This window comes from Orcinus orca, chromosome 1 (genome assembly GCF_937001465.1).
Source record: "Orcinus orca chromosome 1, mOrcOrc1.1, whole genome shotgun sequence".
Taxonomy (NCBI): Eukaryota; Metazoa; Chordata; class Mammalia; order Artiodactyla; family Delphinidae; genus Orcinus; species Orcinus orca.
In genome coordinates this window covers 189,572,454-189,598,772 of record NC_064559.1, presented here as the reverse complement: position 1 = coordinate 189,598,772, position 26,319 = coordinate 189,572,454, and the positions used below count along the sequence as shown (strand labels likewise).

Sequence of the window (26,319 nt, the reverse complement as noted above, 5' to 3'; positions counted from 1 at the left end):
ATGTGGCAGGCACTGTGCTGGGCCCTGGGATACAATGGTGAGCAAATTAGACATGTTTCCTATCTTCATGGTGACTGGTCTAACATGAGTCATGATATCACAAATAAATAAAAAGTTGCTACTGTGGTAAATTATATAGGGAGAAAGGGTCTATGATACCAATTCATAGAGGAATTTGACCAAGCTCAGGAAATCAAGGAAGGCTTCCCCAAGGAAGAGACAATGGAGCTGAGGTCTCAAGATTGAGTAGAAGGTACCTAGGCAGAAAGTGAAATGTGTTTCTGGTAGGGGTGACAGCACATGCAGGGGCCCTGAGGTGGGAAGGACTACATCAATATTAAGTCTTGAAAGAAGGCCAGTGTATTTGGGGAGGACATAAGGCATGGAAGAGTGTTGGGAACTGATGCTGGAGAGGGCAAGGCCTGGCCAGGATGGAGTTGGGCCTTTATTCTAAGAGTTGTGGGAGTTGTTCCTGCTAAGACTGGTCCAAAACACTAAGACCACTCTCCAGCTCCCTCTTCTTTTCTCAGAAGGAAATGGGAGCTGGCAGAGAACTGTGTTCATCACCTATTGTCTTCCTCATTTAGCCAGCTCTGTGGGGCATTCCCATGTAGTTGTTTCTTTTAAATAGTTTTATTGACATATAAGTTATAATAAAATTCACCCATTTTAAGAATATGATTCAGTGATTTTTAGTAAACTTCAAGAGTTGTGGAGAAAGTGGACATCCAACTTGTATTGGAACTTTCGTATCACATATGACAAAGGAACAATTTCAAAGTGGGTGATGTGGAGAGGGGCAAGACGATTTTTCAGCAGTGTGTCCAGTGCCCTACCGTGGAAAAGGGAGGCAAGCACAAGACTGGACCAAACCTCCATGCTCTATTTGGGCGAAAAACAGTGCAGGACCCTGGATTCTCTTACGCAGATGTCATCAAGAACAAAGGCATGGGGCTTCCCTGGTGGCGCAGTGGTTGAGAGTCTGCCTGCCGATGCAGGGGACGCGGGTTAGTGCCCCGGTCCGGGAAGATCCCACATGCTGCGGAGTGGCTGAGCCCGTGAGCCGCGGCCTCTGGGCCTGCGCGTCCGGAGCCTGTGCTCCGCAACGGGAGAGGCCACAGCAGTAGGAGGCCCGCATACCGCAAAAAAAAAAAAAAGAGAAATCTGTTGAGGTTCTGATTTAAACATTGCTAAAGTAAGCAGAATCGTGTGTGTCTCCTGCCTTTCCTGTGAAAATTGTAATTCAGAGTAAACAAACAGCTGAACAGAGGTTTCTTCCTTGTAGAAGAGTTACAGCCAACAAATAAAGAAGAAATTATCAAAAAAAAAAAAAAAAAAAAGAACGAAGGCATCACTGGGGAGTATTTGAAGAATCCTAAGTAGTACATCCCTGGAACAAAAGTAATCTTCACTGGCATTAAGAAGGCAGAAAGCGTAGACTTAGTAACTTCTCTCAGAAAAGCTACTGATGAGTAATAGATGGCTACTGCCCTATTTATTACGGCACAGAAATGTCTATGACCTTTTTATGCATACCGTATCTAAACTGATCTCATATACCAGAATTCAGATGATGAATGGCTGCTAGAATAGTTCTGTTGGACAGTCCTGATTTAAATAGGATTGGCTTGTGGCTAAACGATGATCAGCTTTTTGAGTTTTGATAGTAATTCTGGTTCAGCAAGGGCTGTCACTGTTTTCCCCTTCTAAAGATATGATTGAATTTGATTAGTAATGTTCAACTTTTCACAGAGATGGTGAATGCCATCTCAAAACCTATAGGAGTTTGGTTTTATAGGTAGATCTATACAACAGGTTATATTAACATATTTAAGTACTGAGGAGATTCCTTTATTGTTTCATAAAACAGAGCAAGACTCACCTGTGTGTTTCAAGTTGTGTTTACCAGCCTGTGAAGGCAAGGGTTGAAGATAAGCTGGCAATGTCTACTTTATCTTTTCGGTCTTAACTATGCCTATTTAATTAAAATTCCCTGTATCTAAGATGTTGCCTTTTATTTAATGAAAGGCATTTTAGTGTAGTTTATGTATAATATCAAAGAATATTGAACACAAACACACACACACACACAAACAAGAGTTGTGTAACCATCACCGAAATCCAGTTATTGAACATTTCTATCACCCCCAAAGTTCCCTTGTGTTTGCTTGCAGTTAATCCCCACCTTCCCCTCCCCTCCAAACACACATAATGTCCCAGGCATTCGAGGTCTGATTTCTGTCTCTGTAAGTTTGCCTTTTGTGGACTCTTCATATAAAGGGAATCTACTGTATGCAGTCTTTTGCATCTGGCTTCTTTGCATAATATATTTGAGGTCATTCATGTGTAGTACGTGTCAGTAGTTCTTCCTTTTTATTGCTGAGTGGTATCCACTGGATGGATACTCACATTTATGTATCCACTCAAATCTGATGGACGTTTGGGCTGTTCTGCATTTTGGTTGTCATGAATAATGCTGCTATGAACGTCTGCATATGAATCTTTTTGTGAACATAGGTTTTTTATTTCTTTTAGGGAGATTCCTGGGAATGGAATTGCTGGGTATTATGGTAATTATACTATTTTACATTCCTACCTGCAGTATAAGAGAGTTTCTATTTCTCTACTTCTTTAACGACACTTGATGGTGTCCTTTTAAAAAATATAGTTATTCAAGTGGGTGTGAATTGGTATCTCACTGCTGGTTTTAGTTTGCGTTTACCTAATGACTAATCTCATTAGTTGAATATGTTAAGTAAGTTTTTTTGAGCTAATTAGCCATCCATATATTTTCTTTGGTGAAATGTCTACACAAGTCTTTAGCCTATTTTTAAATTGAGTTGGTTGTCTTCTTATTATTGAATTATAAGTGTTCTTGATATATTTTGGATACAATACCTTAATCAGTACGCGATTAACAAATATTTCCTCCCAGTCTGTGGGCTTGTCTTTTCATTTTCTTAATGGTGTCCTTTGAAACAAATTTTTAAAATTTTGATAAAGTAAATTTGCTGATTTTTTTTTCTTTTATGGATCTTCTTTTTGGTCTCTTCCAAAAGGCGAAAAATTCTTCGCCTAACACAACGTCATGAAGATGTATTCCTTTGTTTTCTTCTGGGAGTTTGATGGTTTTAGCTCTTATATTTAAGTCTTTGATCCATTTGGGGTTAATTTTTGTGTATGGAATGAGGTGAGGGTTTAAGTTCACGTGGGTAGCCAACTGCCCCAGCATCATTAGTTGACAGGTTTGAACAAATGGTCAAACATGCCTTGACAATTCAACAAGACATTGAATTGTCTTTGGACCTTAGTTAAAAAACAATTCGCCATAAATTTAATGGCTTACTAGGGCTTCCCTGGTGGCGCAGTAGTTGAGAGTCTGCCTGCTGATGCGGGGGACACGGGTTCGTGCCCCGGTCCGGGAAGATCCCACATGCCGTGGAGCGGCTGGGCCCGTGAGCCATGGCCGCTGAGCCTGCGTGTCCGGAGCCTGTGCTCCGCAGTGGGAGAGGCCACAACAGTGAGAGGTCCGCGTACTGAAAAAAAAAAAAAAAATTTAATGGCTTACTTTAGGACTCAGTTTCTTTTCTTTGATCTATATGCCTATCTTGCACCAATGCCACACTATCTTGATTACTATGGCTTTATAATATGTTTCAAGGTCAGGTAGTACCAGTCCTCCAACTTCGTTCTTTTTCCAAATAGTTTGGTCTATTCTCTGTCCTTAGAATTTCCATATAAATTTTAGAGTCAGTTTGTCAATTTCTATAAAAAAGCTTGCTGAGATTTTTATAAGGATTGCATTTAATATGTAGATCCATTTGGGGAGAATTGCCAACTTGACAATATGGAGTCTTGTAGCCCATGAACATGAAATATCTCTCCATTTATTTAGACGTTCTTTAATTGATCTCAGCCATGTTTCATAGTGTTCAGTGCACAATCTTGCCCTTCATTTGTTAAATGTATTCCTAAGTATTTTCTTATTTATGATGTTATTGTGAATGGCCATATGTTCATGTTTTATTTTTACCAGTCTGGCTGTTAATTCTTTCTCTCAGTTTCTTTTTCCTGGAAATGACCTCATTCTAAGACCGGGCAGAATCAGGAAATCAGGAGGGCTTCACTTTGGCATGTTCTGTGCCCCCAGCCTGCCTTCAGAAGACCCAGGTTTCCCCAAGCCCAGACACCAGCTGATTGCAGCTCAGAGTACAGTTAACCTTGGAGGCCCCAGATAGATGACAAGGCTGTCCTGTCAGACAAGAGAGTTTAGAAAGGTGGGAGCCACAGGAAGTGGATCTCGTGGGTGTGCCCTTCACAGGGGCCTTTGGGATGCAGCAGATCCCATATGTGGGTCCCAGGAACCATGAGCAGGGCTGCAGGCTGGGATGGTGCCCTGGGCGGGGAGAGGGGTGTGGTGTGGGAGGGCAGGGGGTGGGGTTGGCCACAGAAAAGGGCAGTGGCTGAGGCATGGGCAGCTCTGGGCAGTGGGAAGAGGACGCTGTCCTGACAGGACTGCTCACCCACATGCACAAATGCCCACCCTGCGCCAGGCGCTGAGCTTGTGGGCTAGCCTGGAGCTGGGCTAGAGCTACTCAGAACCTTGGGGCGACATCAGGCCTGGAGCACAAGCAGGGGTGGGTTCCAGGATGGGGAGACAGGGCAGCCAGAGGGAGGACCTGAGAGGGGCTGAGGGGGAGCTCAATACCTGTCAGACCAGTGATGGGGACCAACTAGTGAGTGCCTACTGTGTGCTTCACACAATGCTATGCTTCTCATTTAACTCTATGAGGATGGAACTGTTACTGCCTTTATTTTACAGATAAGGAAACTGAGGCTCTGAGAGGTGACATAACTGTCTGCCAGGCACCAGCCTCTCTAGCCTCATCTCTCACCTCTGCTCCACCCCTTAAAGTTACAGCCCATCCTCCAGCCATTCCAGACCGTGTGCTCCTCCTTGAACAGGCCAAATGCTTCCCAGCCTCTGAACCTCTGCACATGCTGTTCCCTCTGTCTGGTGTGCCCTTCCCACCATGACATCCCAACAAACTCCCCCACCCCCCCTCAGTTCAATGTCACTCTGTGAAGCTTGCCCAACCTCCCCAGGCAGATTCACACAAGCCCTGCTCGGAGCTCCCCCAGATCCCACACATCCCTGCAGCCAGCCCTTCCAACTGCACCAGACCCTCCTGCTCCTGTATTCCTCACCCACCAGGCTTAGAGCTCCCGGAGGACCAGGGTATGGCTTATAAAGTGTTAAATAAGTGCTTCTGGGCGCCTGAATGAATGAATGAGTGATCAGGTGAGTGAAGGCTTTGGACCATGGAAAAGTGAAGAGACCCCGGCGGTCATGTCTTGTTCTCCTGAAGGGTTGACATCAAAGGTCACCAACCCCTCGTTGACTCAAACAGGGGTTTCAGGGACTGAAAATGGCATGAGAAGGTCTGCAGTCCATGTCTCTGCCTCTAGGCTGGAAGCCAGTGTCTTTCTTGTTTGATGGATGAATCAGAGAAGTCACCCTCCCTGTCCAGTGTCACAGTCAGCACCCTGCCAAGAGCCTTGATTTGCGACAGGCACATCCAGCATCCGCCACAGTCATCAGAGCGGCCTGGCAGCCCCAGGCATTGTGCGCTCAGCACCTGCCCAGCCCTGTGCGGTGGGCGCCGTGAGTATCATCTAATTCAGCTCTCACTGCACATCAGTGGGGTGTGTACTACACCCTCATTTTATCTATGTTTCGTTGTGCTTAGTTTTCTCCATACAAAAGGAATATATGCTCATTTTAAAAACTTTTTTTTTTTTGCTGTACGCGGGCCTCTCACTGTTGTGGCCTCTCCCGTTGCGGAGCACAGTCTCCGGACACACGGGCTTAGCGGCCATTGTTCACGCGCCCAGCCGCTCCGCGGCATGTGGGATCTTCCCAGACCGGGGCACGAACCCGTGTCGCCTGCATCGGCAGGCGGACTTCCAACCACTGTGCCACCAGGGAAGCCCTTAAAAACTCTTTTAAGCAATAAAGAAGATGAGAGCCCTCATCAGCACATGCTGTGATTCCCATTCCACAGATGAGGAAACTGAGGTACTTTCTATACAACACCTTATGCCCCTATGATCACGCAGCTGGGCTCTCTGCCTGCCTGGTGTGACAGCGGCAGCTCAGTGACTCACGGGGAAACCACGGTCCTCCACGGCGGAGGGCTTGGGCAGTTGGCAACAACTGGCTCATTTGTAGTGATTTTTCTTCAGGGTTGGTGCTGGCAAATCGATATTCACTTGTGCCACCCATTATGGTGCCTGCCTCCCCACTCAGGGATGGCAGAGAAGAGCAATAATCTTGACAAAATGTAAACAGCATGGTTTCAAGTGAGCTGGAGAGGAGTCTTTGTACATTAGGCTCCCGGGGAGTCCATAAACCTGAGGCTGATGAATTACCTGGGCAGGTGCCTCTGCCACCGGCATCCTCGCGGAGGACCAGAAAGTGGGATAATTACTTTTCTGACACTGGTTGTCTAGAGCGAGCGGGTCCATTTTTCTCTTTTATTACCATTGAATTTCAGGGAAGTGTCTGCTGAGTCCCCCAGCCCTGCCCCCCTTTTCTTAATGTTGGATTTATTTGATGACTCCACTAGGCCTGGTGGTGGGGGCCAGAGCGAGCCCTGCAGTGAGGAGGACACTCGGCCCCTGAGCCCGCCTGCCCGAGGCTTCCATCGGCGGGTGCGACGGGTGTGTGGCTGGACATCCGCCCATTCGTAACCATCGTCCCCATCAGTGGGGCTATAAATTTTCCTCCCTTTTTCCCTTGCTCTGTGGGCTGACTCTGCCCAAGTCAAGGCGGCAGCAATGGGCTGAGGCAAAGGTTTTCTTAGCCTTGGGAGATGTGGTCTGAGTAGCCACAGACAAAGCCGAAATCTGAGGTTCAGTTATTAAAGGAAGATGGGAGAATCTGCTGGGGGGCGCTGGCAGACCCGTCCCACTCAGGCATGTCGATGCGGGGTGTTTCTGGGAGTTGGGGTGGAGCTGGTAGTGGGAGAGGAAGGAGCTGGGTCCATTCTGTCCTCTCCACCTTCTTTCCCTCCCCCAAGACCTGCTTTCCACTCCATGTTTCTCAAACTTGACACTGACGCGTGGTTCTTTTGCTGCCTTAGTTTGGATCTCTCAAGGCGCCTTCTGGATCATCGCTTAGCTCTGGGATCCCTCAAACTAGGGAGACCCCCCTGAACATTTGGATAATTAGGTAACGTTTCCATTGACAGAGCCTTATACAGCTATGGTAACCACTGCTGAAACTCCTTGTTTATTCACGCACTCACTCACTCACTCACTCAGTATTTACTGGCTACTTGCTCTGTGACAGGATCTGTGCTAGGGGTTGGGGATACGAGAGAGAAGAATCAGATATGGTTCTTGCCCTCCTGGAGCTTAGACTACAGTGGGAGCAGACAGTATAAAAAGTAAATCATCTATGTACAGTTAGAGCTCTAGTAAAGGGTCAGGGAAGGCTGTCTTGAGCAAGTGATGAATGCGAGTTTCTCAGGTAAGTGGGAAGAAAAAATCATTCTAGGCAAAAAGAACAGCGTGTGCAAAGGCTCTGGGGTGGGCAGGTTAGCAGATAAAGTGAGGGGAGCGGGGTAAGGTGGGGCTGGGGCAACACTGGCCCAGGCTGTCTCTCCAGTCAGGGCTGCAGGAAGGCTTTGGAGGCATTTGAACAGGGAAGTGTGAGTCCTAGTCAGGCAGTCTCCTAAAACATCCTCCACTTCCGGAGAGAGCTGAGGCCACTGCGATCCTTTTGCTGTCTTCAACCAACTGCGTTCCCACACATCTGGATTCGCTTATGTCAGAGCCAGATTCACTGCAGTCTGTGGGGGAAAGAAAGAATCCAGAGCAGAACACTGGCTGCGGTGACGCCCCTGGTTCCTGCCGCTGGCGTTGAGTCCCGGACAGACCTTGCCTGCGCACGCCCTTTTCTTGGCGGCTGCAGTGACCATGTGCCTGGATGGAAATAGTCCCCATTAGCCCTTGTTGACCCCACTCTTGTCTAATAACCAAGTGTAAAGGCTTCTCTGGATTAAACTTGGCCCTTTGAGACTCAGCATAAACAGGGAAAGATCAATCCTTTCAGGCCACAGAGAGCCAAAGCACTTCCTATTTGGGGAAACCGCTCAACCCATTCCAGGAAGGCCTGAGTGGGTGATCTTGGGAGCAGCATTAACTCTGTCTCCCTTGCCTGTTCCCTTGTGTTCCCATGCTCTCTCGAATAGAGGGAAGGGGTGGGCTTACAGCTGGCTAGGGGCTTGGGTAGAAGTTTAGTCCACCTCACCTGTACCATGGCCTGTGGTCAGTGACCATGAATGATGTAATATTAACAGTTGGGGTAATGAGGGCATCACCATCTCCCCCTTCCAATTTTCCTACTGACTCTTAAAGTAGGAGCCGCCGCACTCTTGTCCAAAAGCATTTGCCTCAGTTTCCACCTCTCACTTTCTCTTATTTAAGGGAGAAGCAGGGGCTTGTCTGCTGAGTGCATTCAATTGGCATTGTCATTCTGTAATCCACACAATTAGATTGAACCTATCTAATTGGACCAGCAATATTGGTCCAGTTGAGGACCATGGTGCAGGGAAATGCTCCCTATTTGTCACCAAAGTGGGTCCACTCCCAGGCTCTGCCCCTCACTAGCTGAGTCGCCTTAGGTGACCTCACCTCTCTGAGCATCACCTGTAAAGGGTGAGTGGGGCTGTCCAGAGCAAAATGTGCTTGGAGAGCTGTGAAAGGGAATGCAGACAGCAGGGGGCATTGGCGCAAGAGGTCAGAATTACCCCGGTGTCTCTGTCTCCTGGCTCGTGTCTACTTCATTGATAATCTCTTCTAACAGTCATGTCAGCCCTTTGCATTATCGTGAAACTTGTGTCTATAATATTGCTCAGACTCCAAATCAATAAAACCCCAATCAAAGTGGCGTGCATCATAATGACATACATTATCTCACGTGAAGGGAATCCAGGGGTGGATGAGGTTACAGATTTGGTTGAATTGACAGCCCGAGGGCTATTCTAGGATTTTAGGAGAGTTCAGAAAGGGACACCAGCAAGGTTTCAGCAGGATCCAAGGGAGGGGAAAGGGGGTGAGTGAACTATTTCTCGAGCACTCATGTTGCAGGATCTTCTGCCTCAATGAGCCTCAGTCCCCATGTGCACAGTTGGACAGTAGCTGCCCCCACCTCACAGGTTGTCATGAGATTCCATGAGATGATCCGAGTGAATCCCTTTGTGTGGCCTGGTAGGTGGTGAGCACTCAGTAAATAGCTCTTGTCGCCGGCGCTATTGCCGTGGTTGATGCTGTGTGAAGGCTGTCGGGTGGGTGATTCCGCTTGTTCTGTGTCGTCCCTGGATGTGGAGCTGGGATCTTCAAGAGGAACCACCAGGCGGCAGAGTTCAGCTCAGGAGAAGGGACCTTCTGATCAGGTGAGCTGCTCAGCACAGGGCAGCGGACAGCGCCCCTCCCCAGAGGTCAGGCACAGCCAGGTCAGGCCTGGAGGGAGACCCTGTGGCAGGGACTCAGGCCACCCTGCCTCCAGTGCTTCTAGCTTGGGTTGGGGGCGTTCTGGGGGATAAACCAGTGATGGAAGCAGACAGCACAGTTACAGCTTCTGAGCACACACGAGACATGAAAATAGCCTCTCTGGGTTCAACTGGACTCCTTGCCCAGCTGGCACCCTGTGGCTCCTGGCCTCAGGCCTCAGCAAAGCCACTGGGCCATAGGATCAATTCTCCCTTCGTTGACACAGCCCTTGCTGCCACTCAGTGCGTGGGGGGAGGGGGAGAGCCCAGTTTGCCCTGGACAGTGCTCTGCAAACCAGCCAGCTCTGGCCCTGTTGAATCCTGACCCTGTCTCTTCCAATCACTTAACCTCTCTGAGCCTCAGTCTCCCTTTCTATAAAATGGGAACTAAATCCACTTCATACTTCTGTTGGGCCTTAAATGAGTTCACATATATGAAGCGAGTTCGTCAACAGGTGTGTTTTGAGTGACAACTATATGCCAGGCACTGAGGTAAACTCTCTAGGGACATAGAATGGGGACATAATGGTGGAGACCTCATAGGTTGCAGTGAGGTTTGGCTGAAGCACTAGATGTAAAGCATTTAGCATGGTGTCTGCCCCCCAGGCCCAAAGGCACAGAGAGAGTGGCACTTAGGGCTTGGGGCAGTACTCCTTGGACATAACTCCCCAGGGAAGTTTTTAAGAAACTGCAGATTCAGGCCCCCTAGCACCAGAGATGCTGATGCAGCAGCTGTGGATGGGGTCCAGGAACCTGCATCTTTAATGAGCTTCCCAGAGGAGGCTGATGAAGGGGTTCCTTAGTCTGGGGTATGGGAATCAGCACAACAGGGACGTAGAGATGAATGACGGGGCACAGGGGCTAGAGGGGCGATGCCCACTTGTAAAGAGCTTCAGTGCGAGGCTGAGCAAGCCACCAGCTCTGGAGCCAGGAGGCCTGGCTTCAAGCCCCAGCTCTACCACTCTCCTGCTGCGTGACTTGGGCATATCCCTCCGACCTCAGTTTCCTCATCTGCAAAATGGGGCCACTGTGGTTTGCTATGAGGCTTAGATGGGCTGCCCTACATGAAGAAATAGCCCAGGGTGATTCCTGCAGGGCTGTGAGTCTCCTGTCCTCACCTTCTCCCAATCCACCTCTGAACGACCCCACAGACTTGCCACCGTCTGTCCTGCACAGGGATGGTCAGCTCCTGAGAGGCAGGAGGGGGCTGCCCTCATCCCTGGGCCCTGAACCTCTGCCCAGGAGGAAGGAAAGCTGCCTGCCAGGTGGCAAGGTCAGGGGTGAGCACTGGGCCCTGGAGCCCCCCTCTGGCCCGGCTCCTGCAGGAAAGTGGTGAACCTGTAACTCATGCCTGTGCAGATGGAGTATCTGAATGCCTCCCGGGCTCCCGCAGCGTAGCTAAACCCAGAGCCTCTTCTTCCCCTGCACAGTACTTGGCCTGCCCATGGCCTTTGACCTTCTGACCCCGGAAGGAGGTTGGAGGCCATTGTGGCTGCTGGAGGTGGGTGGGGAGGGAGGAGTCCTTATGTGACCTCCCCAGGGTCACTCAGCAAGTCAGTGCCAGTGGGGCTCCCAGCTCCTTCCAGGCTCCCCATCGTCAGTGCCAGACCCTCTTCTCTGGGCTGTGTCCAGAGCAGACAAGCTTTACTGTGACCACAGTTACTGTTGGCATCTTTCCACGGGGGCTCCATGCTCTCTCATCTCCATTGTCTCAATTAGCATCAGGGCTGCTTTTATTAGGAGATCTCCTTTCAGGAGTGACATAAAACATTTCCTGAAAGGAAGTACAGTTTCCATTTTCTCCCCCTCTTACCCATCATAAGGCATTTCCATTTCAGTTGAGTCTGTTTTCTTTTTGTGCATCACATTTCAGAATCTGCAGCGTTAAAGACCAGCTGGGATGCCGTTTGGAGCGGTCCACTCCCAGCACCTTCCTGCTTCTCCTCCCCGCCCCTCAGTGGGCTGGTCTCCTCCTGATTGTTGCTCCCTTGGAAAGAAGGGCTTGAATCCACTTCTGTCTGCCTCAAAGCCTCTTAACAACCTACTCCACCCTCCTGCAGGCCCCCAGATGTAGATGATGATGGTGGTAAAAATGGTCCAGGTGTTGCAGATGAAGGGAGCTGATGATTGCTGTAAGTTGAATTGTGTTTCTCCAAAAAGATACATGCAAGTCCTACCCCCGATTCCTCAGAATGTAACCTTACTTGGAAACTGGATCTTGCCTGAGGTAATCAAGTTAAAATGAGATCGTTAGGGTGGGTCCTTGTCCAGTATGACTGGTGTCCTTATAAAAAGGAGAAATTTGGACACAGGGACAGACACAGGAGACCATGTCAGGAGGCACAGGGAGAAGATGGCCGTGAGCCAAGGAACGCCTGAGCCTGCGGAGGCCTCAGGACCAGGTTCTCCTCCAGAGCCTTCCGAGGCAGCACGGCCCTGCTGACACCTTGATACAGAGTTCTGGCTTCCAGAACTGTGAGAAGTAAATTTCTGTTGTTCTAAGCCACCCAGTTTGTTGTATCTTGTTACAGCAGCCCTAGTAAACTAATACAGAGATGATGACAAGGTGGCGATGCATGTGAGGGGCTGTGTAGAGACATTGCTGGGAAGGGGCTGCCTGGGACTACCTTTCCCAGCACCCCCTGCGTGTAGGTGGAGCCATAGGATCAGCTCTCACCAGTGGGTTGGAAGAAGTGATGTGATTGTCACTTCTGGCTGAGGTGATTAAGAAGCAGGTGTGTCTTCTCCACTCTCTCTTTCCCCTCTGCAAGTCGGAAGCAGAGCAATTTGAGGCCTTGGAGGAAGGTGGAGCCATGAGGTGGAAGGAGCCTGGGCCCTAAATCACCGCAGGGAGGAAAGCCGCCTGCTGGCTGGCAGTGTCAGAGCTCTGAGAACATGCGGCAGATTTAACCCAGAGGAGGTGATGCCTGTGCACGGGCTTGAAAAAGTAAGAGACCAGTGGGAAGGGGCAAAGTGCACCAGGCAGAGGAGACAGCACGTGCAGAGGCCCAGGGAAGAGAAGCTGAGCCCTGGGGACCTCCAGTAGTTTGTGTGGTTAGGGTATATCCTGTGATGGGGAGAGAGGAGACCCCAAGGCAGAGAGGTGAATGGGAGCTGGGTCCTGGGTAGGCTTGGTGTCATGTGGGGGACTTTGGGAAGCATGCTGAGTCCCTGCAGGGTGGCTATTGAATGCTTTTGAGCAGAAGGACCATGTGACCACATGGTCACACTCGTGCATTTGAAAGGGCCCTCTGGCTCCCAGCGTGGGCTGGATTGGAGAAGGAAAGATGGAAGGCGGCAAGACCGGGAGGGAGGCTGGCCCAGTGCACTGGGAGAAAGTGCAGGGGCAGAACTGAGGCAGAGGACATGGGAGTGGCTTTTAGGGGAATTCAGGATTTAGAGTCAACAGGCCTTGGTGATGGATTTCGAGGGAGGGTGAGGGAAAGGGAGGGATAAAGGATGGTGTGTAGGTTTCAGGCCTGGGGATGGTGGCGTCATCGCTGAGATATGGGGATCCAGGACTTGGACAGTGTCTCTGTTCTGGCCCTGGCCTCCGTTTTCCCAATTGCAGTCCTGTGTCCAGAATTACAGACGTAGGTGATGGATCAATAGCTGGATGAACTAGTCAAAGGGCACAGCAAGTGCAAATGCTCAGAGGCGGGAAGTTTATAGTGGGGGACAGTTTTTACTTGTATAACGTGTATCCTCCACAGGCAGGGGCAGTTGTGCCTGTCTTGTTCACTTCTGCACCCCTAACACCAACAGCCGGAGCCCAGGACACAGCAGATACTCAATTAATGGTCATGAATGAATGGAAAAATCAACAAACAAAGTGCTTCCATTCGGCTGCAGCCCAGAGGACTGGCCGGGACTCCTGGGACCGGGGAATGGAGATCTCGAGTGCCGGGTGGTTTATTTTTCATTCCTTTGATGATGGGTTTAGAGTTGCGGCAAGGCCTGAAAAGAAAGACAGCTGGGTCCAGCAGCACAGCTAAGTGGGCCATTTGGGAGCCGAGGAAAGGGATATCCCTGGTCTGATGGTCCTTATTGGTCTTAGCAAATCAGAGCCTCCCTGGTGTTCCCCAGTGGATGGCAATGAGGAAGAATGCCAGTGCACTGCCACCCTCCACACTGGCCACAGAGAAGAGTAACCTCTGCCCTCTCCAGAGCCCGGCTCTGCTCTCTGCTTCCCTCCATCCCTCAAATGGAAAAGCAGGTGATGGGTGGTTTGTCTCCTTGCCTGTTTCCTTCTCTGACAAAGTCAGTTACCCTGTGAGGCATGGTTCCATCCATCTTACCTGGAGTCAACCAGCTTTTCTGCCAAATGCCCAGAACACAGCCCAGTGGAGACAGACTGTGTCCCTGACTCCCGCTGGATCCCCAGGGAATCCCTGGTCTTCCCTTTGGAAGGGGAACATTGTGGCAGGGCTGCAGCTGAGGTGCCTTCATCCATCCTGAGCAGAGCTGGCTGAGCCGCCCTCCGTGTAGCCAGGCCTGTTCCTGTGGCCCAACAACGGGGAGGGTTTGCAGAGTCTGGCACTGGCTGCTTCCTTTGCGAGGCAAGGAGCACTGTGAAAGGACGCCTACCCAGGCAGGCACACTTTCAGAGCCAGGCTGTATACCATCAACCCGCCCCAGGCTCGCAGGCACAAAGGCAAATGGCCAAGGGGAGATGAATGGGCATCTCAGAGCCCTCCCCCGCCCCGCCCCATTCCTCACTGCCCTGCCTGCATCAGGTCTTCACTGGCCCTGCCTGGACACCACCCAGTCCTCCCCCCTGCCCTGCCCCAGACCTACCGTCACCCAGTTGCCATGCGCTGTGTCTCAGGCACAGCCCTGACCATGCCAGCCCCCTCCCTGCTTAGTGACATTCCAGGATTCTTCCTCTCCTACCAAAGGAAGCCGCTCAACTTTGCAGGTGAGGCTGACCTTGACTGAGCCCATTAACAGTCCTGCAGGGAAGCTGTGCAGTGCAGTGGTTAAGAGCCCAACTCTGAAGCCAGGCTTCCCTGGTCAAAATCTTGGCGTGGCCATGGCCCTGAACGAGTTACTTAATTTCTTTCTTTTTTTTTTTTTTTAACATCTTTATTGGGGTATAATTACTTTACAATGGTGTGTTAGTTTCTGCTTTATAACAAAGTGAATCAGTTATACATATACATATGTTCCCATATCTCTTCCCTCTTGCGTCTCCCTCCCTCCCGAGTTACTTAATTTCTTAACACCTCAGTTTCTTCATTTATAAACTGGAGATCATGATAATATGTATCTCATGCCGTTGTTATGAGGATAGATGAGTTAGTGTGTGTAGAGCCCTCACCACCTGCTCATTCTGGTGATCTGTTACTCCCCCCTCCCCCCCTTCTTCTTCCTCCTCCCCCCCCTTCTTCTTCCTCCTCCCTCCTCTCCCTGCCCCTTAGACTTGTTATCTAACTGCTCTAAGCCTCGGTTCATTCATCCTGCACGTGCAGATGGTAAAGCCAGCCCCACAGGCTTCTTAAATGGATTGAATGGATTGAATGTTCACGAGAAGGGCTTGCTGCACAGTGGGTGCCTAATAACTGCTGGTTGACACAATCGGTGCTGGGCTGACATAAGCCAGCTCTGCCTCCAGAGCTTCACCTCCAGAAGGGCAGGCAAGATCCCGGGGGAAACCTTATCCACCAGTTTTGCTCTGGGAAAGAGAACTGGAAACTTTTCTAATTCTAAAGAGTAAATGTCAGAGGCTTGGGAAGGATTTTGAGGTTCTGAAAATAAACGTCGGCAAGGAAGGGAAGGAGGGAAGCGGGAAAGAAAGGAGGGCATAGAGGTGAAGGAGGGCCAGGGTGAGAGGCAGAGAAGAGATGTCCAGACTGAGTGAGAGAGAGAGAGAGAGAGAGATAGAGAGAAACCTCAGTGCCTGCCCCCAGATGCTGGGATACAGAGCTGAGAAAGCAGGTAGCTGCTGAAACAGACACTGTCATGCTTGGCGGATGGGTGCCACTGGGTAGAGTGGCTCTGTTCTGCCATCAGGTGAATTGAACAGGTCCAACAGTGGGTGTTTGACGTCAGCAGATATTTGTGGAGCAGGTGCAGAGCTGGGCTTTGGGAATAATAATACCCGTTCCACAGGGTTCGTGGGTGAATTTAGAAAATGAGTTAAAAGTGCCCGTCTCTGTGTCACACACAGTAGGACTGCAATAAATGATGTGCTTTTTCTCCTTCTTGTTCTATACCACATTTTCTTTTCTTTGTCAGAACCCATCAAATTCTCCATGGGAAGTAGCCAGCTTTCCCCCTTAGACAAGTAAAAGTAGTTTGTGATTTTCTGTGAAAGATGCTGGTTGGTTGGTACTTTTATATGACAACGTAGATTTTGTCTTCTGCTCTTGCTGCTGTGAAGTTGGAATAGTGAAGGCATCTGAAACTCACTTTCTGGGGGTCCGGCTGCCCTTGTGCACGGAATTTCCCGCTGGGTTTTAGTGGGTGCCTATAGAGCTGGTGCCATCAAGGGCACACTGAACGGGCCTGTGTTGCCTGGCGGGCGGGGCCTTCTTCCCCTGTACGCTTCTGCAGTTTATGTGCTGATAAGGTGGTTTCAGCACATTTATAAGCATTTGGGTATCTTCTTCAGTCATTTATATTTCGGGGAAAATAAATTCTTTACACTCTCGTAAAGCGACCGTTCTGCAGCCTCAGACACGCCCAGTGGATGTGAACAGGAGCTGGAAGAGGCCCTGCGCTGAGAATCAGTCCCGGATGCGCTGAGAGCTTGTTGTGCAGCTTTGGGAGAGTTGTTCCCTCTCTCTGGGTCTCAGCATCTCCTTCATCAACTCTGATACTTAGAGTCTGAATGTTCCAGGAGTGTGAGGGTCCAGGCAAAGGGGAGCTCAAAGGCTTTATTTATGAAACAGATATGGACCTACCCAGGCACAAGGCTGTGTCCCAAGGAAGTGGATCCATTTCTTGGCCTCAAAGAACAGATCTAGAGAGAGGAAATTCACTCATGAAATATGAAAACGTCACTGTAATGGACAGAATGGAAGCTACGGGGGCAGGGAGTTCCTTTTCTTTACTGCTGCTCCCTCCTCTGTGGATCCCCTGGCCTCTGCCCCTGCATCCCTCCTGGAAAAGGGGGCGGGGCACAGCACCTTTAATCCATAATCAATGTGCCAGGAGGGCAGGGACAGAACTGACTGTGTATGCAGCTCACATTACCATGAAGAGCCCAGCCCAGCCCAGTCAATCAATGCACCTGCGACGCTGGTGACTTCTGCCTCCAATCAATAATGCTTACAAAGTTGGGCGGGAGGGATGTAATTTCTTTTTCCTTCCCCCACTTCCTTTCTGGAATAACCAACCATCTCTCTTGCAAATAAATGCCTCGTGCCCTGCAGGCCCCTCAGGCCCTGGGAGGCTGCAGAGAGGTTTCCTTTCAGTGGACCCCAGTGTCTCCAAGCCCTGGCCCAAGAGCTTCCCATGTGGACTTGACTCTCTCTGCGGCATCCCCGTGCAGTAGCATTTCAGGGGGGCTGAGTCACTTACGTGAGAATGCACAGCCAGGAAGTGGCAGAGCCTGGAGCTAACAGATTAAAAATAATAACACGGAGCATTTATGGAGCCCCTCCAGTGCCTGGGGAGGTGGACTTGGAGAGGAGGGGCTCTCTGAGCTGGGTCCTGGAGAGCCCTGAGCGCTGTTCACCAGGCAGGCATGAAGAGAGAGGGGGTTCCAGTTGGGTGAACAGCAGGGGCAAAGGCAGGGGAGGGGAGGGACCTGCAGGTGGGTCCCTGGGGCTGGAGGCAAAGGGCTGGCTGGGAGAGGATGCTGGAGAGGAGGCCTGATCCTGCGGGGCCTTGGATGCCAAGCCAGGAAGCTTGGGCTCAGCAGTCAGAGAACTTGTGGATTTCAGAAAGTTCTTCCATGTGGTAGGCTGAACCTGGCCCCCTTCAGCCCCACTCTTTTGTTTTATTTTATTTATTTATTTTTAAAATTAAATTAAATTAAATTAAAAATTTTTAACATCTTTATTGGAGTATAATTGCTTTACAATTGTGTGTTAGTTTCTGCTTTATAACACAGTGAATCAGTTATACATATACATATGTTCCCATATCTCTTCCCTCTTGCGTCTCCCTCCCTCCCACCCTCCCTATCCCACCCCTCCAGGCCGTCACAAAGCACCAAGCTGATCTCCCTGTGCTAGGCGGCTGCTTCCCATTAGCTATCTATTTTACATTTGGTAGTGTATATATGTCCACGCCACTCTCTTACTTTGTCCCAGCTTACCCTCTTTTGTTTTAGCTTTTCTCCTGAGCCCCATGGGACAGGATGTATTTGTGTGTCTCTCCGGGACAGCCAGAGACACCTGCAAGTGGCCTTGGCTCCGCCCACGGATGCCTCTCTTCTCAGGTTTAAAGACAGGGTGCTGCAACCCTTCCCATCCTCAGTCCTCATTATGCCTCTAGTCACCCTCCAGGTCATCGATAAAAATAGGTTAGATTTAATAACTGCAGTTCTACAAAACTGATGTCCGTGAGCTCTTGCTGTGAGCCAGCCCCTCTTCTTGCACTGTGCATGTCACCCCTCATGTCACCCTCACAGCATTCCCATGACCAAGGTTTGACGTCATTCCCATGTCCCAGGTCTGTGCTTTAACAGTGGTGCTGTATCACCGGCTGCCTCTTTTGTGGTACTCATTATTCTCTGAACTTTTCTACTAAACCATTCCAACATGTAAAAAAAATAAATAAAATAACTATTTAAGAAGCTGGACTGTCACATCCTTCCTTGTTCCTGGCCTCTCTGAGCACAGAGGATGGCATCTATTCAGCTGTGACTCCCAGGTACTGAATGCTTCCCTGTGCTGGCCCTATACTAAGCCCTCTACAAAGATCTCCTCTAGTCCTCCTAACTCCCCCCAACCCCAAGAGGCCAGTTTAGTTATCTCTGTTTTCCAACTGAGAGCAATGTAACTCAGAGACGCAAAGGGACTTGTCCAAGGTCACACAGCTAGGCAGCGCCTGGCGTCAACAACTGACTCCAGAGCCCTTGTTCTGAACTCCTGAGCAGGGGGAGTTCTCTGAGTCTGACTTCTGTAAGGGGAAAACAGAGGAACAAGAACAAACTTGTCCTCAGTTCTGGTAACCAGAAACCAGGAACCCAAAGCTCTGTGTCACCTTCAGGCTGTTTTGAGGATGGATGGGCTGAGCTCCTGTGCTGGCTGCAGCCTGGGTGGCTGTTCTGCCCTGAATTACGGCCTCTGTGGTTAAAGGGCTCTGGTTTTGACTTGCCAACCCAGATGCTTTGTGTCACTTAGGGCCACCTTTACCAGGACTCTGACAGTCTCCACAGTGGGGGTGGGGTGGGGGGGAGGGACTTGATCATCACTGTCCCTTCTTCTCAATGGTTAGACCAATGCCTCCAGTCACTGCTGCCCCCATCCCTGGCCCTACTGGAGCAGCATCAGAGGGGCAGCTTGTGTATGTAATTCAATAGCCAATCATGGAGGACACCTAGTTTGAGGCCTTGCCTGTGGGAGTACTGTATCAGTCAGCATAGGTGAGGCTTTACTTAGTAACAAACAGTCCCCAGTGGCTTAAAAAAGTATATATTTATATATATATGTTACTGATATTTTATTTATTTGTTTCTTTATTAATTTATTTTGAAATTGAAGTATAGTTGATTTACAATATTGTATTAGTTTCAGGTTACAACATAGTGATTCAGTATTTTTATAGATTATACTCCATTTAAAGTTATTACAAAATAATTGTTATATTTCCCTGTGCTGTTCAATATATCCCTGTTGCTTATTTAATTTACATATAGTAGAGTGTCTCTTAATCCCGTACCTCTATCTTTCCCCTCCCCGCTTCCCTCTCCCCACTGGTAACCACTAGTTATTCTCTATATCTGTGAATCTGTTTCTGTTTTGTTAGGTACATTTGTTACACACATTTTGTTGTTTTATTTTTTTGGATTCCACATATAAAACCCCACATGTTTATTTCTTGCTAATCCTACCTGCCCGTTGTGAGTTGGGTGAGGTTGCTCTGCTCATCAGGGCCATTCACGGACCCCAGGTGACAAAGTAGTCATCAAGCCAGAGATGGAGAGAGTCCTGGTGGGTTTACACTAGCCATTAAATGCTCAGCAGGGGAATGACATGCATTACTTCATTCACACAACTCATTGACCAGAACAAGTCACATGGTCCCACTGGGCCACAGGGGACAGGAAGTTCAATACCATCGCACACCTGGAAGGGGGAGATGCGAAAATATTTGGCAGAAGGTATGACTACCCCAGGCACCAGGGGGTTGTGAAGGGTGGTGACTCTGCCCCCACCTCCCCCTTCATACCACCTCCCACCCTGCACACCACCCCAGGGGGCTTACAGCTTCGGCAGGGTGACTGTGCTGATTTTCCTCCCATTCAATCCCAGGGGTCTGTGGACGTAATTATCCCGAAAGTCTGAGATTCAGCAGGTAAATGAGCTGAGGGTGATCACAGAGCTTGGAAGTGACTGGGCTGGGACTGGAATCCAGGTTTGTCTGGCTCAAAGCCCAATCCTCTTCTCCCTGAACAGTGCTGCTCCTCAAAACGATCAGAAAATTGGCAGAGCAGTGTAGAGACTGGGATGAATGGTGGGGTGCAGACAGTGCCACAGGCCACCAAGAGCCTAAGAACCCGGGAGGGTCTGGAGGGGTCACATCCAGGTGGGTGAGGAAAATACAAGGTGCCGTGTGTGGGGCTGCGATGCTTACTTAGTAAGAGGCATCAATGACAGCCTCTGGATAGTGAACTGTTCCTTTGTGCCAGGCGCCCTGCCAATCGCTCTGCACCAATTCAATCACTGAATTCTCAGAGCAACCCCCTGATGAGGTACCATTGGATAGTACCAACGAATAAGGTATCATTTTACAGATGAGGAAAATGGAGGCCGGAAAAGTTGATGCCTGAGTTCACTCAGCTGGTCAGAAGCTGAGCTCTCTCTTGCCACTTGCACCCCTTTGCTCTTCCTTACGAGCCCCAGAGCCTGACAACCAAGCTTTGGGTTAAAAGAGCATGTACAGCTCCCAACCTGCTGACCACCTTCTCCTACCCCCTCACTCTGCCAAACCCAAGCCTGCCTTTAACAACTCCATTTCCCCAGAGAGGGACCCACTTCATTATGAAAGGCTCCCCTCCACAAAGACACAACACGGAGGCTGATGAAATTCACTTGGATTCAGCGTCACTTTGGAAATCGATTCGCTATGATTGCAAATCCAGTGTCTGTCAGCAGTTGCCTAATTTTAGCTGGATCTTTGCAGGCTTCTCACCAGGCTCATCCGCCCCTGTGGACTGACAGAGCCGTTCTGAGAGTATCATTGATCTTTTGACTAAAGTATCCTATGAAACACAAACCCGCTGTTACTCAGAGAGCTGTCTGCCGTGGTGGCACAGAAGAAACGCCCCCAGGTCAATGATAACCATAATTTCATTGTAAAACACGCCCTCTTGTACCGTGTCCCTCCCACCTCTTCCCCGCTTTGATCTTGGGCTCACAGCTCAGACCTGGAAAATCGATGCCTTTCACTGTTTCAACTTTGTCACAGAGCAATGGGGGGGTTGGGTGGGGAACCATCAATAGGGTGTTAAAGATATTTCCAGTTATGTGCAAGCTCCCTGTGATGAGGGCCCTTGGCAACTTGCAGTGAGTTAGCACCTATTTATTTGCAGGAGGGGAGTTGGTGGGAGGTTGAATCAGTGCTCCTGTTCTGGGGTATTCCACTCAGCTAAGTGACTGAGGAGGCGGCAGAGGTGGAGGGTTGCCAGAGGTTCTGGAGTCCCTGGAAGGCAGAAACCATAGTCCTTAAGTGTGGAAGTGGACAGAATAAGAAATGGGTGTCTTATCTTGCAACCTGTTGGCCAGGCAGTGGGGAGTTCCAGGAAAGGAGACAGGGAGAAAGGCATCTACCACTTCGGAGACAGGTGTTCTCTGGCAGGACCGGGTCATCAACTCCGATTTGGGGAAGATCCTGAGGGTCCAACGACCTCATCTTAGACGTGGGCCCCCTGAGACCTGGGGAAGGAAAGGCAGCCTGTTTCTCGATCCCCCTATAAGTCAGTGGCAGAAAGAGATTTTATGGATGGCAGGGGAAAGAACACAGTTTCCTTCAGCTGGCCCTGAGGGTGCCCAACGGTCTAGGCCAGGGATCTAGGCCACATCTGACCCACAGTCTGTTTTTGCAAATAAAGTTTTATTGGAACACGGCCCCACTCATCCTCTCCTGTACTGCCTAAGGCTGTGTTCATGCTCCACCGGCAGAGCTGACGCGCTGCATCGTCAGCCACAGTCCGCAATGAACCTACATCAGGAGGTCTGATCTGTTGTTTCCTAGATTCCGTTTACCTGCCTGCACGTGCCGTGTTTGCAGCCGGATACCTTGTAGGAGGTGACTCTGCAGCACTGGCCAAGAGGCAAAGCTGAGCGTGGGCAGGTGTGTGGAAGCGGCCTGGGCAGGGGAAATAGTGTAGGCAAAGGCACAGAAGTGTGGAAGGAAGCAAGAAGGAGCTCGAGGTGGATGGTGATGGTGGGGGCGGGGGATGGAAAAGTAGGGGCAGGCAATGAGTCTACAGACTTTGCCCAAGGCCAGACTTGTAATGCCAGGCTAAGGAGTTTGAAATCTATCCTGGAGACCAAAGAGTTTTGCGGCCTGCTTCCTCTGAGGTGGCTCAATGGTTGGGTTGCCGGATTTAGCAAATAAAACTGTAAGACGGACTCTTCATTACATTTGAATGTCAGTTAAACAATGAATATTTTTTTAGTATGAGTATGACCTATACAATATTTAGGATATACCTATTCTGTTTTTAACTGTTTTTTATTCAGTTAATACATTTATTGAAATCCAGGTACTGGAGTTAGACTTTTAAAAATAATTTTCCCAGCCATCCCATGAGATACGTACTAGTAATAAATCCATTTTATAGATAACGTCTAAGACTTGGAGAAATTATCAGTGACACACAACATAAGCACTGCAGCTGGGAATCAATGTCAAGCCAGCTCAGGTCTTCAGAGCTCCTGTTCTTAATAACTCTCTGTTTTCCTACACAGAATGGTTCAATTAATTCTGCTTGAGATATACTTATCATAAAAAAGAAATCCATTGTTCATCTGGAATTCAAATGTAACTGGATGCCCTGTATTTTATCTGGCAGCCCTGCTTGGGGATTGCAGCAGCGGGAGGGGAGGTTGAGAGTGGGAGCGGAGTGTTGGCAAAGTCATCCCAGGCCAAGGCTTGAGGGGCTCCTTCCTTCTCCCCAGGAGACTCCTCCCTTTACTTTTGCAGAAGACCACAACCTTTCACTGGCAACCTGCCTCACACGAGGTGAATATGGGAACTGGACTTCTGGAAGGCAGGCCTTGGCAAGGGCCCCAGTGGAGGCCTGAATCCTCCCTGTATCAGGAGCTCCCAGGGTGCCTTTGAGGAGGTGGGAAGTGGGGGCAGGAAGGCAGGGGCCTGGAGGGAGAAGGGGGATGAGGTGTGGCTGCCAAGTGGGTCTGTTTACTCCCACTCGCTGCAGGTTACATTGAAATGGGATAAAATTATCCTCTAAGCCCCTTTATTTCCATTCAGTGCTTCTAGAAAAGACACATTTGACATGTAGGAGAAGGAAAAAAAGAAAGCGAGAGATATAATTTTCAGTTGAAACTGTAGGATGGAGAGATCTCAGTGAACTCAGCGTTTAGTGTGTCTTAATGTCTCCATAAATGAGTCCAGGTGAGTGAGATGATAGAAAGTGTGCCAGGATCTCCCCCACGAGTCCCTGTCTTGGGGGGAGGGGCGTTGCGGGGGGAGGGGCTTGGCCCTCCTCACAAAGGTCTCCCCCAGTGATAGGCCGTAAGGCTCACTCCTTCCCTCTCCTCATGGGCAGCCTTGAAGTCCATGTAAAGGGGGCGCACCAGAGAGGGTCACTCATTTTAAACAGGCATCGTTCCCTGGACCATGATCATTTCCTTAAGAGAAGTATCCAGGGGTGGACTTGTCAAGACAGATGCTTTTGAGGCACTTTGCCAGAATGCCTTGGGTCAAGCCTGGGCTCCACCATCTATTCTCTATGTGACGGTATGCAGACTACTTCCTCTCTGTGCCTCCGTCTCCTCATCTGAAAAATGGGGATGATAACAGTACCCACCCCTCCTAGGGTTGTTGTGAAAAATTAAAGTGTTTACTACACTCCCCACTCAAGAAAACACTCAAGAAATTATAGCTACTACTATTGTTTTTTATTATTATTCTTAGAGTGCCTCCAGAAATGCTGTGCTAATTTTAGTGACTGACAGCACCTCTCGAGTGTTTTAGACGTGGAAAGGGCAGGATGGAGAGAGCTGGCTTCTTTATCTGGGTCTTCATCTGACACATATAATCTTGCTGAACCCTTGTCCCTCTTTCTGAGTGTCAGTTCTTTCATCTGTTAAATTAGCCATGGTCTATGTGATCACTGAAATCCTATTCAGGTGATGAATTTGTGAATACAGATAGCTGGAAAACGAGGAACTTTCAAAAATAGGACAGATATGCCTTTTACAATCTTACAAATGACTCAGGAAAACTTGTGGATGAAGTAGAGATAAACTCATGCCTGGATCATGATATATTCTGAGTTATTTGGGTCTGCTCTACTGCCTACATCCATTTGTTAGTTTAATAAGTGTTTATTGGAAAGCACCATGAGCAAGGTTAGGGTTTGGGGAAATGGAAACCCTTCAATCATTTATTCATCCACTCACTGAACACATGGTTATGGAGTCCCAGCTCTGTGACAATCACTGTTCTGGGCACTGGGAATACAACCATGAAAAAGATAGACAAGGGCTCCACCCTGCAGGAACTCACATTCTGGAAGGGGAAGCAGGTAAATATACAAGTATATCAATAAGTAGATTGACTTCAGACCATGATGAAGGCGATGCAGGTAGTAACTGAGGGTGATGTGCTTGAACAGGGGATGCTGTGGGACAGGAGGACGGAAATGCACGATCGGATGATCAGGGAGGGCTTCTCGAGGGAGACGATATTTGGACTCAGGACTTAACAATAAGAAGGATCCAGTCATGTGGAGATCAGGGGGCAGAGAGCTGCAGGCAGAGGGAACAGCATGTGTAAAGGGCTGGAGGTGCACACTAGCTGGCTATGTTCTAGGCCCTGAGGAAAGGCCAGTGTGGCCGGAGCAGAGTGAGGGAGGGGAGAGCAGTAGGAGATGAGGTCAGAGAAGCAGAAATAGAATTGCAAGGATTAAAAGTGTTTAGCTCAGTCGCTAGCACACAGTAGGTCCTTTATAACCTTTCCCTACTTCTGAGAGCTCACCTGGCTACAGATAACATGAGTGGGAGGAGAGAGAGGAGACCAGTGAGAGAATCTTGAGGTCCTTTCCAAACCCAAGAATTTGTGACTAAGAGACTTGAAAACAATTTGCTAATTTTAGTAGGGTAAATACTCTCACTGCCAGTCCTTTTTATAATATTAAATGGCTTCACAAAATATATTTTGTTCCCTCCCTGGAATTATGATCAGCTTGTGTTAGTGACATTTTCTTGTATTTTCAAAGACGTGTCTAAATTTCCCCTTTAAAATGCAAAGGCTAATTCAAGACTCAGAACTCCTTTTTTTTTTTTGAGTTTTGGAAATATCTGACAGTAGTCTAATATTAGTAAAACTGTAAGCTCCACAGAATTTCTTTTATGCACTTGGAAAATTCTCTTGTCTTGGCCCCTTGCCCTATGCTCCCCAGAAAGTCAGTCTCCCCGGGCCCTCCTGGATGTCCAGGGGCCCCCAGCTTGGCTCTGTGTTTCCCAAGGAGGTTCCTTTCAATGACTCACAGGACTGGAAGCAGAGCTAAAGGCTGAGGAGCCCAGCCCTTCATTTCACAGATGAGGAGACCAAGGTCAGAGAGAAGAGGGTGTCTACTGGGAATATGATCTGGGACAAGGATATCTCCCACAAACCCCTTAACCCACAGCACATGGAGAGCAGCTGCCCTTCCCAGGTATGCAAAGGACCAGTTCTGCCAATAACTGCAATTAATTCATTAATTGATTCCTTCCAAAGACATCCACTGACGGCTACCACGTGCCCAATAATGAGCAAGAACGAGGAAAATAGAGGATAATAAGGTGAAATCTCTGTTCTCAGGTCGAGTTGGAGTGGGAGCAGAGGCATACCAACCAGAAAACATCACATCCTCTTCTTCATAGTCATTGTCGCCATTATGAGCATCATCACAGTTTTACAGGGTGTGGTGGGAATGGAGCAGTTTGTCAGGAGGCAGAACTGAAGGTTTAGCAGAGGAGGTGACACCTGAAACTTAAAGAAGTGAGTGTTTTCTGTGCAGGTGGTGGAAGGGAAGCAATCAGAGGCAGAGGGAACACATGGCCAAGGCATGGAGGTAAGGTGACAGAGAGTGTGGCACGAGGACCCTGCAAATATTCAGGTGAGTACACAGTGCAGGAGGGGTGTGTCTGGAAGGGGCTGGACAGGTAGCCTGGGGCCAGATCATGAAAGGATTTGAGTACCTGGTCAAGTGCCCAGCAACACTCCCTCCTCTCTCCATCCTTCTGCTAACAGCCTTTCATTTCCTTCTTGTTTGCCCCTTCCCCACTCTCTGTGGTTCTGGACTGGTTGTCAATCAACCACCTCCCTCCCAACAAAGGAAGGAGCATGTGACTCAGAAGTGACCAATCACAGTACCCAACCCAAGTGGCTACTGTGATTGGTGCAGGGATAGGCA

At 49.2% G+C, this 26,319-nt stretch overlaps 1 pseudogene; it reads left to right on the top strand.

The window, feature by feature from the left end:
* On the top strand, window positions 1-1,476 carry LOC101282956 (cytochrome c-like; annotated as a pseudogene).
* Window positions 1,477-26,319: the final 24,843 nt, after the last annotated feature.